The sequence below is a fragment of the Castor canadensis genome, chromosome 10, assembly GCF_047511655.1.
Source record: "Castor canadensis chromosome 10, mCasCan1.hap1v2, whole genome shotgun sequence".
In the NCBI taxonomy this organism is placed as follows: Eukaryota; Metazoa; Chordata; class Mammalia; order Rodentia; family Castoridae; genus Castor; species Castor canadensis.
In genome coordinates this window covers 130160790-130177892 of record NC_133395.1, presented here as the reverse complement: position 1 = coordinate 130177892, position 17103 = coordinate 130160790, and the positions used below count along the sequence as shown (strand labels likewise).

The 17103-nt window shown below is 36.8% G+C and overlaps 1 protein-coding gene and 1 non-coding gene across 3 annotated transcripts in view; one reads left to right on the top strand and one right to left on the bottom strand.

Moving 5' to 3' along the window:
• The window catches only part of Ppp4r2 (protein phosphatase 4 regulatory subunit 2), a 53865-nt gene that overhangs the window by 26532 nt on the left and 10230 nt on the right, over positions 1 to 17103 (bottom strand). The gene's annotated exons all lie outside the window — the stretch shown is intronic.
• On the top strand, positions 2894 to 2999 carry LOC141413153 (U6 spliceosomal RNA). The gene has a single exon (XR_012437971.1). It is a non-coding gene; the product is annotated as a U6 spliceosomal RNA (small nuclear RNA).

Genomic DNA, 17103 nt, shown 5'->3' with positions numbered 1-17103 from the left:
GAGACTTTTCACCTTCATCTTCATTGTAAGAGGGTAGAATTACAGAAAGTCTAGAGGCAATCAGTTCAGAACGGAGCAGTAACGAAGGCTCCTCAAGGGTTTTTGAGGGCTGGAGGTATGGCTCAAATGGTAGAGTACCTATCCAGGAAGTGTTAGGATTTGCATTCAACTCCAGTACCACAAAAAGAAAAAAAATAACAACAGGAAATGATACAAGACTTATTATACCTCATTACATTGTGACAATACATAACCAAGTAAAATACGGGGTTGAATGAGTTGTAAGAATATGAGGAAAAAGTACCCACAAATCAATGTATATAGTGGATGATGACCTGACAAAAACTTCAGTACTATTATATTGCAGAAACTGAGCAATGAAAGGGGGGGGTATATGTATTTACGGAGTGAGAGTAGGCAAGCAAAAGAAATCAATCTTCACTTACGTTAGTACAAAATCAGTAATGAAATCCAAAAAATTAAGGGGAAAAACCACTGCAAGACAATACCTTAGAAATAGGAAGGTAAATACCCCCAAAAATGAAATGACTTTAAAGTGGTTGTCTCTAGGGAATAGGCAATAAAGCCCAGATGGAGTTTTTTTGTGATCTTTGCAGTATTAATGAACTTAAACCAGGTGTTTGTAACTTTGACAGAACTAAAAACTAGTTAGGCATAGTGGTGGACATCTGTAATCCCAGCACTTTGGAGGCTGAGGCAGCAGAATCACAAGTTGATGGTCAGTCTGGGCGACATGGCAACTTTAAAGTCAGCCTGTGCTATATATTGAGACCTTTGTCTCGAATAAACAAAAAACCTAAAAACATGACAAAAAAAAAAAATCAAGCGGCACTCTGGAACATAGAAGCATGCCTAGGCTTATCTAAGTTCAGTCACTTTAAAAAATTTTTACAGCCTAACAGATAAATCCAGTCTGTTGTTTCTCCATGTGTAAAATAAGGATAAACAGCAAAAGCATGTGTATGTAACACTATTCCAGTCAGCAGTGGGCCAAAATATTCAACGGCAGTGCCATAAGATTATAATGGCACTTAAAACTGCCTGGGGACATCATAGCTCTCCTAAACTGGTAGTGGTGCTAGTATAAACAGACCTACTACACTGACAGTTACACAAAGGTGTTACACATACACTGACATACACAACATAACCCTTGAGAGTGATGAACTATTACTTTACTGATTTATGTATTTGCTCTACTGGCTTATATGCTCATTACACTTTATCATTATTCTAGAGTACTCCTGTATTATTTTAATTATGAAACAGTCTGCTATGTTACAGCAGTAGCAGCCTCACGTATCTCCTTTACCACAAATCTTAATTGCATCAAGAGACAATATCAAGTGACTGGCCCCTATCACCTAGGTTTTGTGTAGTAAGCACACTGTGTTTGCGTAAGGACAAAAATCACTTAAGGACACATGTTGCAGGACATATCCCTGTTGTTAAATGGAGCAAGGCTGTATTTACTTCTATTGCTATGCAGATTAACAATGTAACCAGAATGCTTATTAGCAAAGTGACACCTGGTAAGCATGCAGTAATTGGTTATGTTTCTTCAAGAAACTCAAGATGAGAACATCTGAGTAATAAGTAGAGATATGTAGAGCATTCTGGGATGAGTGCAGCACCCTGAGATGCCATTAATAAGAATAACTGGTACAGTAGAGAAAGGTTTCTGTGAGACCTTAAGAAAATATGCTGATAATGTACTATTCGTTAACTGTTTCCTTTTTTAAAAATACAGGAAATATTTCAACTGACACAACAGTATAGAAAACAGAAAATAAAGAATCTATGCATCACTTACTTTTATAGTTTTATTTTTTAGTTCTTGATGAGTCAAAAATTACACTTACTCCACCAAAATTTGTAATCCACCGATCCCACCACCTTTTTACTTTCCCTTACTCCTTTGATATCCTCTCTTCCTTTGTTATAAAGCTTGAGTTACAATAATTAGTAATTATAATTGCTTCTTAGAATACAGTTGATTCTCTAGTCCCTGTCAGGGTTCATTGTACTTGAAAAATAATCTGCACTAGCTAAATGTGATCCCCACCAAATCTGTGCCCATATATACATGGGAATGAAAACAAGGTTAAGAGAAAAATGCCCAAATATGCAGGCTGATCTCAAGTATGCTACTAATGCCACAAGGCAATATTATATATTCCTTCTACAGACTCTTCTATATAATGGGGTCGGGGTGGGGGGAAAGATACAGTAATGGGAGGCTGAACTCCAGACCTCACACTTGCTAGGCAAGCACTCTACCACTTGAATCACTTTGCCAGCCTTACATCCATATTCCATGTCTTCTCTCTCCTCAATCCTTCACTGAGTTCTCTCACACTCAAGGATCTTGTTTTCTGTTTCACTTATAAAACTGAACCAATACACAGGGACTTTCCAGTTACCTACTCACTAGTATGCACATTCATACACCCTGACTTCCCACCTGTTATCACAGCTGAACTACCTAAACTCTCATCTATTTACATACCAGATGCTTCACTTTCACCAGCTCAAGGGCATCACTTGAGCATTGTCCCTTCTGTTAGTTACATCTTAAGTCAACTTTTTACTAATAAGATCATTCCCACCAGCATGTTATTTTTCACATCTCCTTTTTTTCTTTACTCCTGCTCCCCTCCTAGTTTCCACATCATTTGTTGTCCTCTGCAATAAAATTCCTATAGCGTTATCTCCCTCCCAGTATCTCTCAAATCCAACCCAATCAAGCTTTCAGTTCCATCACTAAACGTAATCAGACCTTATTGAGGTCATCAATGGCCTTCATATTGCTATACTCCATGGTCAATTCTCACACCTTACTTACTTAGCATATCAGGAGTATTACACACAGGCACTAGCTTTGACAACACATACACTAAAATTAGAATGATACAGAGATGACTAGCATACACCTGCACCAAGGATGACAGGAAGCTTGTGAAGCGTTCCATATTTATAAGAGAGCGAGAGAATATTACACACAACTGATCATTCCTCTTTAATACTTTCATCTCACTGTCTTTCCTGCTCATTTTCCTCCTCTGGCTTCCCAGTCTATTTAATGCTGCAGTACTCGGCAGCTCAGTCTCTCTTCTCTATCCATAACAGGTAATCTCCTCTAGTGTGGAGGTTAATACTATCTCAGTGTCAATTAGATGTCCTGATTCCCGCATTCACCCATCCAACTACCTACTTCATGTATCCACCTGGCCAACTGACAGTCAGCATGTCCAAAACCGAATTCCTGGCCTTTCTCACAAATTACTCTTCCCACAGCTTTTCCCTCTCAGGTGTGATGAAATTCCATCCTTCTAGATGCTTAAGTGGGCCTCTGAGTCACTACTGACTCCCTTCTCTCCCATACCACACTGTCAGAAAATCTTGTCAGTTATAACTTCAGAATGACTAATTTTTACTACCTTCTGCTAGCACTTAATCCAAACCACTATCAAGTCTTAAACCTGACTTCAAATAAGCCCTTAGAGCTGGGGATATAGCTCTAGGTGATAGAGCACATCTTATAGCCAAGCCTGAGGCCTTGAGTTCAAACTCCAGTATCAAAAAAGGAAAAGAAAAGAAAAAACTGCAACAAAAGAACCAATGACCCTTGTGTCTAGCTTACTTTACCTAAAACATTTTCAGCACAGCCTTTCAAAGAACAATTCTTTCAGTACTTCAGGTCTGTTACCACTTCTCTGTTCAAAACTTTGCAATGGCTCTGGATTTTACTCAGAGTAAAGGCCCAAATCCTTACAGTGATCCACAATGCCCTACATAATGTGTCCTCCATTCCTTCTCATCCCTTGATCAGTCTACTCCAGCCATGGTGGCCTCCTCCTTAGTCTGTGAAAAAGCTGGACACTACTACTTGAAGGTCTCTGTAGTAGCAGATTTCTCTTCCTGGAAAGCTCTTCCATATACCATATGGCTAATTCCCTTCCTACAAAAACATCACCTTCTAAATAAGGCTTGCCCTGACTGTCTTATTTAAAATGACAATGACCTCTCCATCCTGAACTCTCATTCTCCTTACCCTTTTTCTTATTTTTGCACTGCCTTTACAAACTAGTAACACATTACGTAAACTATTTTTTTAACTACCCACATATTTATTGAGCATATACACCACAAGTACTAAGAATAATATATAGCAAATAGTAAGGGCTTAATAATTACATAATGTATAAGTAAATTAATACCCTGAAACTTACTTTGTGTGAATCATGTTCACAACTCACCAACAGTAGGGGTGGGGAGGAAAGAGGAGGTAGAAAAATGACTTTCCAAGCAGATTTGGCAAGATTAATGTTTGAACTTACACAACAGTGTCAAACGCATGCCACAAATGCCAATGTTCTAAGCATTTCCATCGTATTTTCTCACTCCTCACAATAATTCCTTCATCTTATTATTTATTAATAAAGCAACTTAGAAACAGATTAGGTATCTTGTCTCAAATAATCTGCCCATTATTTCACAGCTACTAAGTGTCATGCTAGGATTTCAATCAACCCCAGGTATTTTGGCATCAGAATCCATTCTTGTAATACATCGCGACATCTAGTTATAAGAAAAGTACAGGCCAACATTAAAAAAAAAAAGTTAATGCAGAGGCAAGTGTAGTGTTCACACTTGTAATCCCAGCATTTAAGCAGCTGAGCAGGAAGATCACACGTTTAACATTTTAACATCAGTATGGGCTAAATAATTAAGACATTGTGTCAAAAAAAAAAAGTTAATGTAAATTTGCATCTCTAGATTACTCTGTGAGTAGAAAACTGATGAAAAAGAATCTACATGCCTTCATGGAGTGCACAATCTAACCAAAACTACTAGCACAGAAAAATATACATATGATGATAAAAGTAATCATAAGGTATTACTTAAGTACATTAAGTCACACCTAATTCAAGATAGGGTCCTTAGGATATATATTCAAAGATGAGCACAAAAGAAAAGAGAGGACTTTGTTCCAGGACAAGGGTACAACATGCATGAAGTCTCTAGTATATGAAGCATGATGTGCAGAGAATTAAGAAATTTAGGTGAGCAGAAAAATAGAGAACAAGTAAGACAACAGCAACTCGAGCAGAGGCGCAATCATATCCCTTTAAATTTCCTAAGGACCTTAGCTTTTTTTTTTTTTTTTGGCAATACTAGAGTTTGAAAGGACCTTAAGTTTTTAACTTTAGCAACGCAGAGGTCATAAAGATTTTAATTATGAGAATAACATGATATGAGTAGAAAGGACAAGCAAAACTCCAAATAGGGTAGCCATTTAGAAAACCTACACAGAAACTCACAGAAGGTAACAATGATGAAAAGATAATGTTCACAAAACCATAACTCAGTGCTGTCTGTGAATTTTCACATTCATTCCCATTAACACTACCCATTTCAAGTTCTCATTTCCTCGAGCTTAAATACCACTAATAGTCTCCTGAGTGATTTACCACAGCTCTGGTTTATCCCTCCCCTCCTCAAAATCCTTCAGTAACTGCTCATCTATCCTAAATCTACACAATTCTGCACTTTTCCCTGGCTATTCATTCCTTTGCTCACTGTTCACACTGTCCAAACTAAGCTGAAATGCCCCCTTACAGCACAAAGCCACTGCTAATCCCCTTGACAGAAATCAACTCACTTGTCTCCAAAACACTTCCTTAAAGCATCTATTATATTCTGTGCCAATCCATAAGCACTAGCTCTACTTCTTTTTTCCCCGAAAGATGAGGTTCCAGGATGCTAAAAATCATGCACCAGAAATAAACTCTTTTGGGAGGAAACTTTCTGTCACAAAAACACCTTGACAGTATCTTAGCAGAAACATCAAGAACTAGAAGCATTTCAGCAATTCAAAGATTTTGGAAAGAGCAATAAATGGCAATAGAACAGGGGCGTCAGTCCTAAATTCAGCTCCTTAAAGCTGATTTCTCACTGACATACCAGATGCAGTTACAACTTTCACAACAAGCTTTAAGACAACAATTTTCGTGCACTTCACACCTGTAGTGAATTGAGGGTACTACATATGCATATAATAACGCTGACTAGAGCATATACCAACGAGTTGGTTCTTTAACTCAATATTCTCACTTTCTAGAAAGATCTAATAAAAAGGGATGGGTCTCCATAGTTGTTTCTCTGCCCATCCCGCCTCTCCCCACTCCCTGGAAAAAGTGGATCAATCCTAGGGTAGGCCAATCAGACATTCTCCCGAAGAAATGAGACATGCAGAGAGAACCACAAAGTCAATGGAGCATAATCATCCCTTTGGCAGCAACCTAAAGAACAAGTTTAACAACTACTAAGGGTGCTAAGGCCTCTGAAGTGTCTCATCCTCCTATCCTTAGCTTGATGATATAGCTTAATCCTTCATTTTAAGTGCTACCTTAATATCCTTCCAATAAATCTTTCTTTCCCCTCTTTTCTCATTTTCTTGTAGATGTAAGTGAAATCAATTGTGCCACTCGGAAGCAAAAAAGTTACAATTAATATGATGGTTCCAAAAGCCAACTATTCTTTTGGGATTAAATCTTGAATGCTTTAGTTTCAACCAGAAATCTAAGAGATGTGTGTGTGGGGGGGGGGTCTCTTGCAGACTCTCAAATTATAATTTAAAAGCTTATTTCTTATATGTTAGTATTTAAAGTGCTGTGAGACTAATAAATTAATTCAAGTCAAGTGGGCATTCCCAAGTGAGCCATCTGAACACCAGTCCAGCAGATTATCCAACAGCTGAAGGTCACCAAGATATTCAGAGAATTGGGTTTTAGTTTAGTTCTCTGTAACCTACAAAAATGTAAAAGGTACTCTGTGTTGTCATACACACTGATAATGTCCTTAAGACTGATTACTGCCAATAAAGTTAGTTATTGCTACTTTCCTTCTTTATTAGAATCTTACTTCTAGTGGCAAATTTTATCTTTTTTCCACAGTAAGTACAGGTATTCAAAATATCTGAATGCTCATGCACTAGGCCCAAAACTTCATTTTCCTACAACAGAAACTAGGTCCAAATGAATAAATGGATCTAATTTATAAGTTAGTTTCTGGTCTGAAAGTTGTTCAATTCAGCCAATCATATCTATTAAGTTTTTTTTTTAATTAGGATGTATACATTTTACAGGGGAGTTTCATTGTGACAATTCCAAATTGGCTTATACTGTACATTGGTTAGATCACCCCCATCATCTCTCTCCATCTTTATTCTATTTCATGTAAGTATATGAAAGTCCATCAGCCCTATACCTTCACTTTAATCTCCTTAAAGTCAGTTTTTCTCAAATTGAGAAAAACTAAGCTGCTAATGGTGAAACTTTGTAATCCAAAACTAAAAACATACAAACCCAATGCAAAGTGGATGTAAATGCTACTTCTGAGTACTGGCATTTTTCTTTCAAGTATGTTATACTTGAAAATCTGAAGTTAATTCCTTAAAACACAAAGATTTGCTCACGTGTATTTCTTGCTTTTTCTGCTGACTTTTCAAAACCAACTTACCAAATGTCTACTTCTATTGTTTTAATGGAATCCTCAGAACCAAGGGGGTTAGAAGGTTGAAAGACAGCTGGCCCTCTCCCTCCCCTGCTACTTTCAGAGCAGATCTCCCCAAGAGTAAGTAACAGCAGAACTGGCAGGTACATTCAGGCAAATTCCTTGTTTTCTAGCAGTACTGGAGCCTGAACCCAGAGGTCTCAAGCCTTCTAGTCAGGTGTTCTACCACTTGAGCCACTACCTTTACTTCAATTTTTTATTTAACAGTATACCCATAAATATTAAGTATTTTCTAAATTGGTATGCCCTGTGGAATGAAAATGGCAAGACTGTCACTTCTTCCTTTTATGAAATACTACCTTGGTCAAATTATAAAATATATATAAAATTATAGAATATATATAATGAGTATTTCAAATATTCTGCCACATTCTTTCAATACTCTGTGTCTCATCAACACCAAAATTCAGTAATAGCAGTAAGTGTGCACAGAAGCTGAGCATACTTCCATAACATGTGCAAGGGCCCGGGTTTAAAACCTCACTTTGTTCATGTGATTCCAAAATTTAAAGTTTTTGTGTTCAATTGTAAATTTAAAAAAGGCAAAATGTGCAAATAGTCACAGAGGATATGATTTTATCCACAAATCTTGTTAATCTAAAAATAGAAGATAAGCATCCCTAGTTCAAAATTCCAAAATGCTCCAAAACCAGAGATTTTTTGAAAATCATACTAGGGCTGAAAAAGTCCTGGATTTTAGATTCTCTGATTAAGGATGTTCCACTGGTAAAGTCCGTGCAAAAATTCCAAAATCCAAAAAACTCCAAGAGAAAAATCAGACTATAACAACTAAATATAAAAGCAATATATTAAAATGTTTCATAAAATGTTTTCTTATTTGAAACACATCTTTACTTAAATTAGCCTACTAAATAATGAAGAGTCTTTTATAGCCAATACTACTGGGTATGACAGTACAGGCCTGTGATCTCAACACTCAGGTGGCTGAGGCAGGAGGAAGAGTCTGAAGTCAGTCTGGGCTACACAGTGTGATCCTGTCTTCAAAAAAGAAAGAAAAAGGAATTCTCTTCTAGGTTGTTTGCACTACAGTTACAGATTCAATACATTTAAATATGTGCTTCTCCTGAACCTCAAGAGCTATTAAATACTGTATTCATTAAATTTGGGTCAATATTAACCATAAGACTGCTTTATTTTTAAGAAAAATGCCGGGCTCAGGGTGTAGCTCAACAGGAAAGCACATTGCATAGCACATGATAAGGCCGAGTTTGATCCAGCATTGCAAAAAAAACCAAAATATTTTCCCACACTATGCCTGACTTTTTAATTACACATTAAAAATGGTACTGGTAAGGAACATTTATTTTTTAAAATGTATAGGCACCAAAGAGACTCTAGAATTAAACCTTTGTTCTAATTAAGTTTCTAATTATATCAAAATCTTAAAGACTATCTGGAATTTATATATATAAATGTTTACAAATACAGGAGAAAACTTTTAAAGGCAAAATTTAAAGCAATTTCAATTTTATTCCCATCTGATCTAACTAAACTCTTTACTTCACACAACACTTGACTAGTATTACCTGACACTAAACTTTTCACTTTCCTACTGAAACTTTTAAAATAGAAATGGAAAACAAAAACAGTAATTACTTGTTGACCTCCTTTGTACTGAGTAGTCAGCTAATATATGTGGCACAATACTGATAAAGGCAGTGAATGAAATATTAAGTGAAATGCAGTTATTTCACTATGAAAATATTAACAAGGACTGTGGTTTGCCCACCACTGTATCCACAGCACCTAGAACAGTACTAAGAACAGAGTACATTCTCAATATATATTTGTTGACTTTAGGTAACAAGTAAGATACTAAGGAATTTAAACATGCAATGTAAACTGGACACCGGTGGCTCATGCCTATAATCCTAGCTACTAAGGAGGCAGAGCTCAAGAGGATCATGATTCTCAGGCAAATAGTTCTGAGAGACCCTATCTCTATAAAACCCATCACAAAAAAAAGGCTGGTGGAGTGGCTCAAGGTACAGGCCCTGAATTCAAACTCCAGTACCACACACAAAAGAAAAGCAAGCAATAAATAAAATCAGAAATAACAAAACAATACATGGTGAACAGAATATAAAGAACTTTTTCTTTCAGAAAATTCAGACTTGTGTTTTTTTTGTAAACTATATTAAAGTGCCTAACTTGTCACCTAGTATGTACCTAATAAATCTGAGCCCCTTTCCCTGTCCTCTTTTAGTTATATAATACATTTAAAACCTTGAGTTTACCTCACAAAATTCCACAGAAATTTTCAAGAACATGCTTTAATCCATAGTTAAATTTAGTAAGTGAACATAAAAGAGAAAGTTGCAGTTATTACACAAATCTGTGCCAATTGTTATAAACTATATGTTTGTATCTTGCCTCAGTTCATATTTTGAAGTCCTAAACCCCAAAGTGATGATGTGTGTGGGGGTGGGACCTTTTTGCAGGTAATGATGGCTAAATAAGGTCTCATGCATAGGGCCTTCATGCTGGGATTAGAGCAGACACAAGAGAGTTTCCATGATCTGTACTAGGTGACAACACATGTGGGCCAAGAAGAAAGCAATAGCAGCCCAAGCTAAAACAGCAAGTCAGCTACAGTGATACAGAATACATGACACAGAAGGATATAATGACTGAACAACCAGTTCAGGCCTGGCTCAGGTGGTAAAGCACTTGCCTAGCAAGCACAGGCCCTGAGTTCAAACCACAATACCACCAAAAAACAAAAAATGACTGAATAACCAAATTATACTCTTGAAGAAGCCTAGCTTGGTAGGGGAAATATTTTGATAAAATATCCATTAATACAGAATAGAAAATGGTAAAACAGAAAACTTAGGATGGCAGGGTTATTGTCTTCTTTGAAAATTGGGTTATTATCTTATTTGAAAATCAGGGGAAGTTTAGTTAAGAGTTAAATTGATAAAAGATGGACAGAATCTGGACATACAGAAATTGAAAACATAGAGAAACCAAACCTTTCCACTTTCCCCAGAAGGCAGTCTGTGGTTATCATCACTGCCTCCCTCTCTCGAACACTTACTCACACATACAGACAGAAAGACAGACAGACAGACACACACACACACATTAGATATCAAAAATATTTTCTATTATGTTATAAACTTTTACAGAGTATTTTCTCTGGAAATTAAGACAAAGTTTTGCTTTTCTTCTATTTATGAACCTAATCTAGTTGTGTGCTCTATTGTGAACAAGTCAAGTGCAGCCCCCTCAAAGCTTACAGAACCACAAGTAAAAACAGATTAGTAAACAAACCGCTATTAAGGAAAACATGATTGATGCATGTCAGAAATATGGTAGTTTCTATTGAGAAAAAGAGACCCAAGAGAACTTTCAGTATATAGCTGTGCACTACATAACCATATTTTGGTCAACAGCAGACCACACATAGGACAGTGGCCCCATACAAAATTATAATGGAAGTGAAAAATTCCTATTATCTAGTGATGTCACAACCATCAAAATCTAGTGTGTTGACATTATACTCCTCAAGTTTACGGAAATGCTGGTGCAAACTGTGCCACCAGTCTTACAAAATTATAGCACATACAGCTACATCAGCACGTAATACTTGATAGTAATAACGACTATGTTACTGGCTTAGGTGTTTACTATACTTTTTATCAGTACAGTGAACTCCTACTTATAAAACAAAGTTTGCTGTAAAATAGCATGCTGTTGTCATGCTAGCAGCTGCCTCACACATCTCATGTAGTCTCATGTATGCATCAAGAGGCCACATGAAGGAGGTTTGTATAATCACACTGTGATGTTTGCACAATGACAGTATCAACTAAACACATTTGTCAGAACATAGTTCCATCAAGTGATGTGTCTTAAAAGACAAGCTGAAGTTACCCCATGAGAAAGAACATCTGAGGCAATAAACAGTAAGGTGCTATTAGAATTTAACATTAGCAAAAAACACAGCACTACATATTCAGTGAACTGGAAGTAACTGGAAAAGTTACAAATAAAATCAAGAGGGACGACTGGAAAGATAAAGTGAGTGAGATTAAGAAAGAATTTTACATACTCTGACAGTTACTTGCTTCACTAAAAGGAGGAATGATATTAAGTAGAAATGCTATATACACTGGAGACCTCAAAGGAAAAAAGGCAGTGACTATCCATCCTTGTCTGTCCAGAACCATCTTAGTCTGCATCTGAGTACCTGGTATCCTAACCAGCTTACTGTTTGTTCAAAGTGTGTTCTACAGATGCATGAAAATATGCTGATATGGGGTCAGTAATTCTATATGTTCTGAACAGAATCCTCACTGAAGTTTTCTAGTTTTACCTTTCAAAATTCCATTTAAGAAACAACAAAAAAAAATCTAACACTGAGAAATGAATGCTGTTTGTCAAAGTTCACATTCTATAATCTAAGTGTTCTCCTTCCTGTTCTTCAGTAAAGAAGCAAGTGCCAAATGTTTCATCTTTTAACTAAACAGAGTACCCATCAGCTAGCTTCAGTGGACTACTCTTATAAACACGGGGGTAGGGGGAGCCTTTTAGCCCTCACTTCCTTAATGGATTAGTATCTTTCCATTTTCATTAACCACACACCAAACCTAAACTTTCCTATGAACTCTGATCATTGGTATTCTGGCAGCTATATTTATCCTTCAGACCAAGGCAAAGGCCACACAATTGGCTGATACACCAATGGGTCTCCAGTGACATCAGTGTTGTCACTTCTCCCCACCAGCCTCCAATCAGGACTGAAAGGAACTAGCTGCCTTAGTCACTGGAGATTCCCTTGCATGCTGTCCTTTAAAAGGATGGGTTACATACATTAAATTTAGAAAGGGTAAGAAATAAAAGATTGGTTATTTCAGTGTTCTACCATATAATGGCATACTTTTCAACACCATGAAGGCCTTTAACAGTCACTGTTGTTTTTATTTAACAGGTCAGAGAACAAAACTATAAGATACTTCCTAAAGCTTAGTGTACAAATTTTACTATAAAGCAAGGACTTTCAACCTTGGCACTACTGACATTTTTGACCAGATAATCCTGTACTGTTGAGAGTTGTCTTATGCAATGCAAGATGTTTAGGAACACCCTTGGCCTCTAACAGGAATGTCAGCGGCATCACCCCAATTCTAACAACCACATAGGTCTCCAGACTTTGTCACCCTGGTTGAGAACCACTGCTATAAAGTGAGCAAGAACATTACAGAATTAAATTAAAACCCCAAAAAAATCTCACATCTCAAAAACTTCACATCTTTGATTAATTTTACTTCCAATTCATTGTCGTTTTAGTAGCTTAGATAATATAAATCACATTTAATTAAAGTGTGCGTGTATTTATTCCAACCCATTTACAAGAAGGTAGAGAAAAGACTGGAGATGTAGCTCAGTGGCAGAACACTTGCCTCTCATGTGCAAGGACCTGGATTTAATCCCCAGCACTACCAAAAAAAATTAAAAAAAACCAAAACACAGTAGAGAACAATCTTACATCAATTTTTTTTAAAGTACTGTCTTTATTCCTTCTATTGAACAAATGAACTTTATAACCATTCTAACAACTCAGACTCAACAGCAGAATATACACTGTTCCCCTGGATCCTAACTGCCTTACTGTGATCAGTACCATATTTTGACAAACAAATTTTACAAGGACAAAAATAAAATACCTTTCTCATATTGTCTACCAAAAGGCTACTCTACTGATAAATGTCTTTTAAACATGACTTGAAAACAGGGCTGGGGTATAGCTCGGTGGTAGAGCACTTGCCTAGCATATGTGAAGCCCTGGATTCAATATCAGCACCAAAAATGAAAAGACAAAAACAAAAACAAACCAAAAAAACCCCACAGATATATGCCAGAAATATTCCAACCTACCATTCCTTACAAATACTATCCTTCATTATATAGCCATGAACATCTTTTTAAAACAATTTACTGCTTATGATCATGCTAAACTCAAAGTATTTCTAACACAAAAGTATAATTTATTAGAAGTAATTTTAGCAGATTATTTTATTATTTCTAATCAATAAAAATCCAACCTCTATGTTAGAAGATGTCGCTCAAGGAATACAAAATTCCAGTTAGGAGGACTAAGGTCAAGAGCTCCACCATGTAATTCAGTGACTATAGCTAACAACAATGTATTATATTTTTAAAAACTGCTCCAGATTTTAAGTGTTTTAACCACAAAAAAAGTATGCGAGGCAATACATGTTAATTAGATTGAGCCATTCCACAGTATGTATCTATTTTAAAACATGTACATATATTGCCAATTTGTAAAGCTTTTAAATAAAAATATACACAGCTAACAAAAGAAAAAAAAGGGAAATCTATGCAAAAGAGTACAACTTAGTGAAAATTATTAAAACACTGTTCAAATCCATGGTAGCCAAATTATTCAAAGTTCTTTTAGGAATTCCAATTAATAAATGAAAAAATATGACAGATTTAGAATACTACCACTTTGAAAAATGCTGGCATAAAATAAAATAAAGCAATTTTAAAGCCTTTCCCACCTGCCAGATTTTCAGCTTTAAAAGCTCAACGCTGACAAAGGTTAGTGATAACTTTCATACACAGATGACAGAAGCATATACTGAGAAAAAAAATTTTGGAGGACTGTCAGGCAATGAGATAGTAAATGTACATAATCTTCAACCCATAAATCCCATTCTTGTATCTGTGCCAAAGTAAATACATTCACTTAAGCATTGTTTGATTTGTTGGAGAGTGTAAATAGTCTTAAGGACCATCAAAGAGAGTAAAAAAGCTAAGTAGATTAAGGAACACCTAAAGTGGTGGAATACTATGCAGCCCCTAAAATAAAGCATTTTTTGTGTTTTGGAAAGAAAAGATATGAACATGGCAAAGAAAAAGCAAACTGCATGAGTTTGCTGCCATACAAGCTTTGTTTTGAATTTCTGTGGTACTGGGGTTTGAACTCAGGGCCTCATGCTTGCTATGCAGGCAGCCACTCTACCACTTACACCACTGGGCCAGACCCCAAGTTTTATTTTTAAAGATTAGCATATTTCCCTAGAAAAAATTCTGTCAACAACATACAACATACAAGAAACAGGTAAACTGGGTGCCAGCGGCTCACGCATGAAATCCTAGCTACTTGAAAGGCTGAGATTCAAAGGATCATGGTTGGAAGCCAGTCCAGGAAAAAAGTTCTCAATATCCCATCTCAACCAGTAGCTGGGTATATGCCTGTCACCCCAAGCTATAGGAGAAGCTGAGATTGGGAGGATGGTGGTGGGTCCATGACAGCCTAGATCAAAAAAAGTTTGCAAGACCCCATCTCAACAACAACAACCACAAAAAATTGGAAGTGGTGGCACGTACCTGTCATCCTAGCAAAGGCAAAAAGTTTAAGAGGATCAAGGTCTAGGCTGACCTGTGCAAAAAGCAAAACCCCATCTCAAAATTACCAGAGTTAAAAAGGTGGAGGCATGGTTCAAGTGTAGAGCACTTGCCTAGCAATCGTGAAGCCCTGTTGTTTAAACCCCAGTACCACCAAAAAAAAAAAAAAAAAAAAGAAACAGGAAAAAGGAGAATTTTTCTTTTTCCTTGAGGATTTCCATAATAAAGAGCTTTTAAAATGATAATTACCTAATGCAGGATTAATTTCAGTAATTTTTGTACATGAGCTTTTTTATATTTTGAGCACAGTAATTACTTAATTCATGTGATACATTATACTCAAAAAGAAGTTATTCTCACCAAACTCCTCTTAACCAAAATGGAGAAATAGAAAATGTTTATATGTATGATATTCTCCATATTTAAGACCCTTACATTTATGAACTATCAAAAGTTTTTGAACAATTTTTAAAAATTTTAATCTGTCCATCTATCTACTCATCTAAAACTTTGTCTATGTATGTGTGCGTGAGAAAGAGAGATTAGGGTTTGAAATTAGTGTCTCACACTTTTAAGGCAGGCACTCTACCACTTGAGTCATGCCCCTACCCCCAGATAGTAATTTTTGAAAGTGGCCACATCCAGGCTATGGCATTGATTTCAACATATCCTAGGAGCAAGTAGGATGGCAATATCAAAGGTCATGGACAGCATGTACAAAACTGATGACAAGGTATAAGGTATCACCCTCACTGATGGTGGGTATGAACTGGGGCAAAGATTAGAGAGGTATCAAAATCTGTGTAGGAGAAATAGACAACTTGTCTTACAACAGCCCTATGGACTGGAGAAATCTCAAAATGATCAGTACGACTCAGTGGGGAAAAACAAATCAGTCCACATTTTTCTCACTGTTCTTTGCAGAAACGCCAGTGCGCAAAAGCCCTAAAAAAGGTAGACCAATTCCCAGTTCCAAGAAACTGTATGATACAAACAAATGACTACCATCTCAAAAGTCAGAAAAAGAAAAAAAAAAGAATGAAACCAGAGCACTCACTACTAAATAGTCATTCCATGTTGGGATGATGGAGTAGCTCAAATGGTACAGCACCAACCTAGCAAGCTTGAGGCCCTGAGTTCAAGCCCCAGTACTGAAAAAGAAAGGAGAAAGTCACCCTGGAAGCCACTATGGAAATAAAACAATTTCAAAAATATGCAGATTTTTAATAGAAACACTTTGTCATTAGTTGAGAAAAAGCCATCTCACCCAACCCTCTCAGAGATACACAACAGTGCAAAAAAATTATCATACCTTGGGACCTCTTCTATTCCTCAAATTTACGCACTTCAATTTCATCCCCTATAAAAGTAAATACTACCACCTACCTCCCAATATTGCTGAGGACAGTATTTTTAGTTGACTGAGAAAAACAAATCCAAATATATTAAAGAGAAAGCTAGGTTCATACACTTCAAACTAAAATGCATTATCAGTCCTATCACTGTATGCTTCAAATTTGTAACTGCAAAAATTACATCAACTCAAAGTTTTTAGGCTTTGAAGTCAGTAGAAATATCAAAATTACTGCTAGGTGCTGGTGGCTCACACCTGTAACCCTAGCTACCTGGGAGGCAGAGATCAGAAGGATCGCAGTTTGAAGCCAGTCTGGACAAACAGTTTTCAAGACACAAATCTAAAAAATACCCAACACAAAAACAAGCTGGCAGAATGGCTCAAGAGCCTAGCAAGCATGAGGCCTTGGATTTAAACCCCACTACTACCCCCCACCAAAAAAAATGCTAAGGGTACACCAGTGACTTATCTTCTGACTCTTAAATCCCTCCTACCGTAGTTTCTTACATCACATACCACCACACCCAACCTCTCCATATTTGCACAACGTCCTTCCCAAATGTATAGTGCACTGCATCAGTACTTAGGTCACAGTATGCTGTACGACAGGGGTACAGTGCTTGCCTAGCATGGGAAGTACAAACACAAAACACTGTGCATCAGTGGCTCACCCCTGTAATCCTAGATACTCAGTACTCAAGAGGCAAAGATCAGGAGGATGGCTTCGCAAGACCTTATCTCGAAAATAC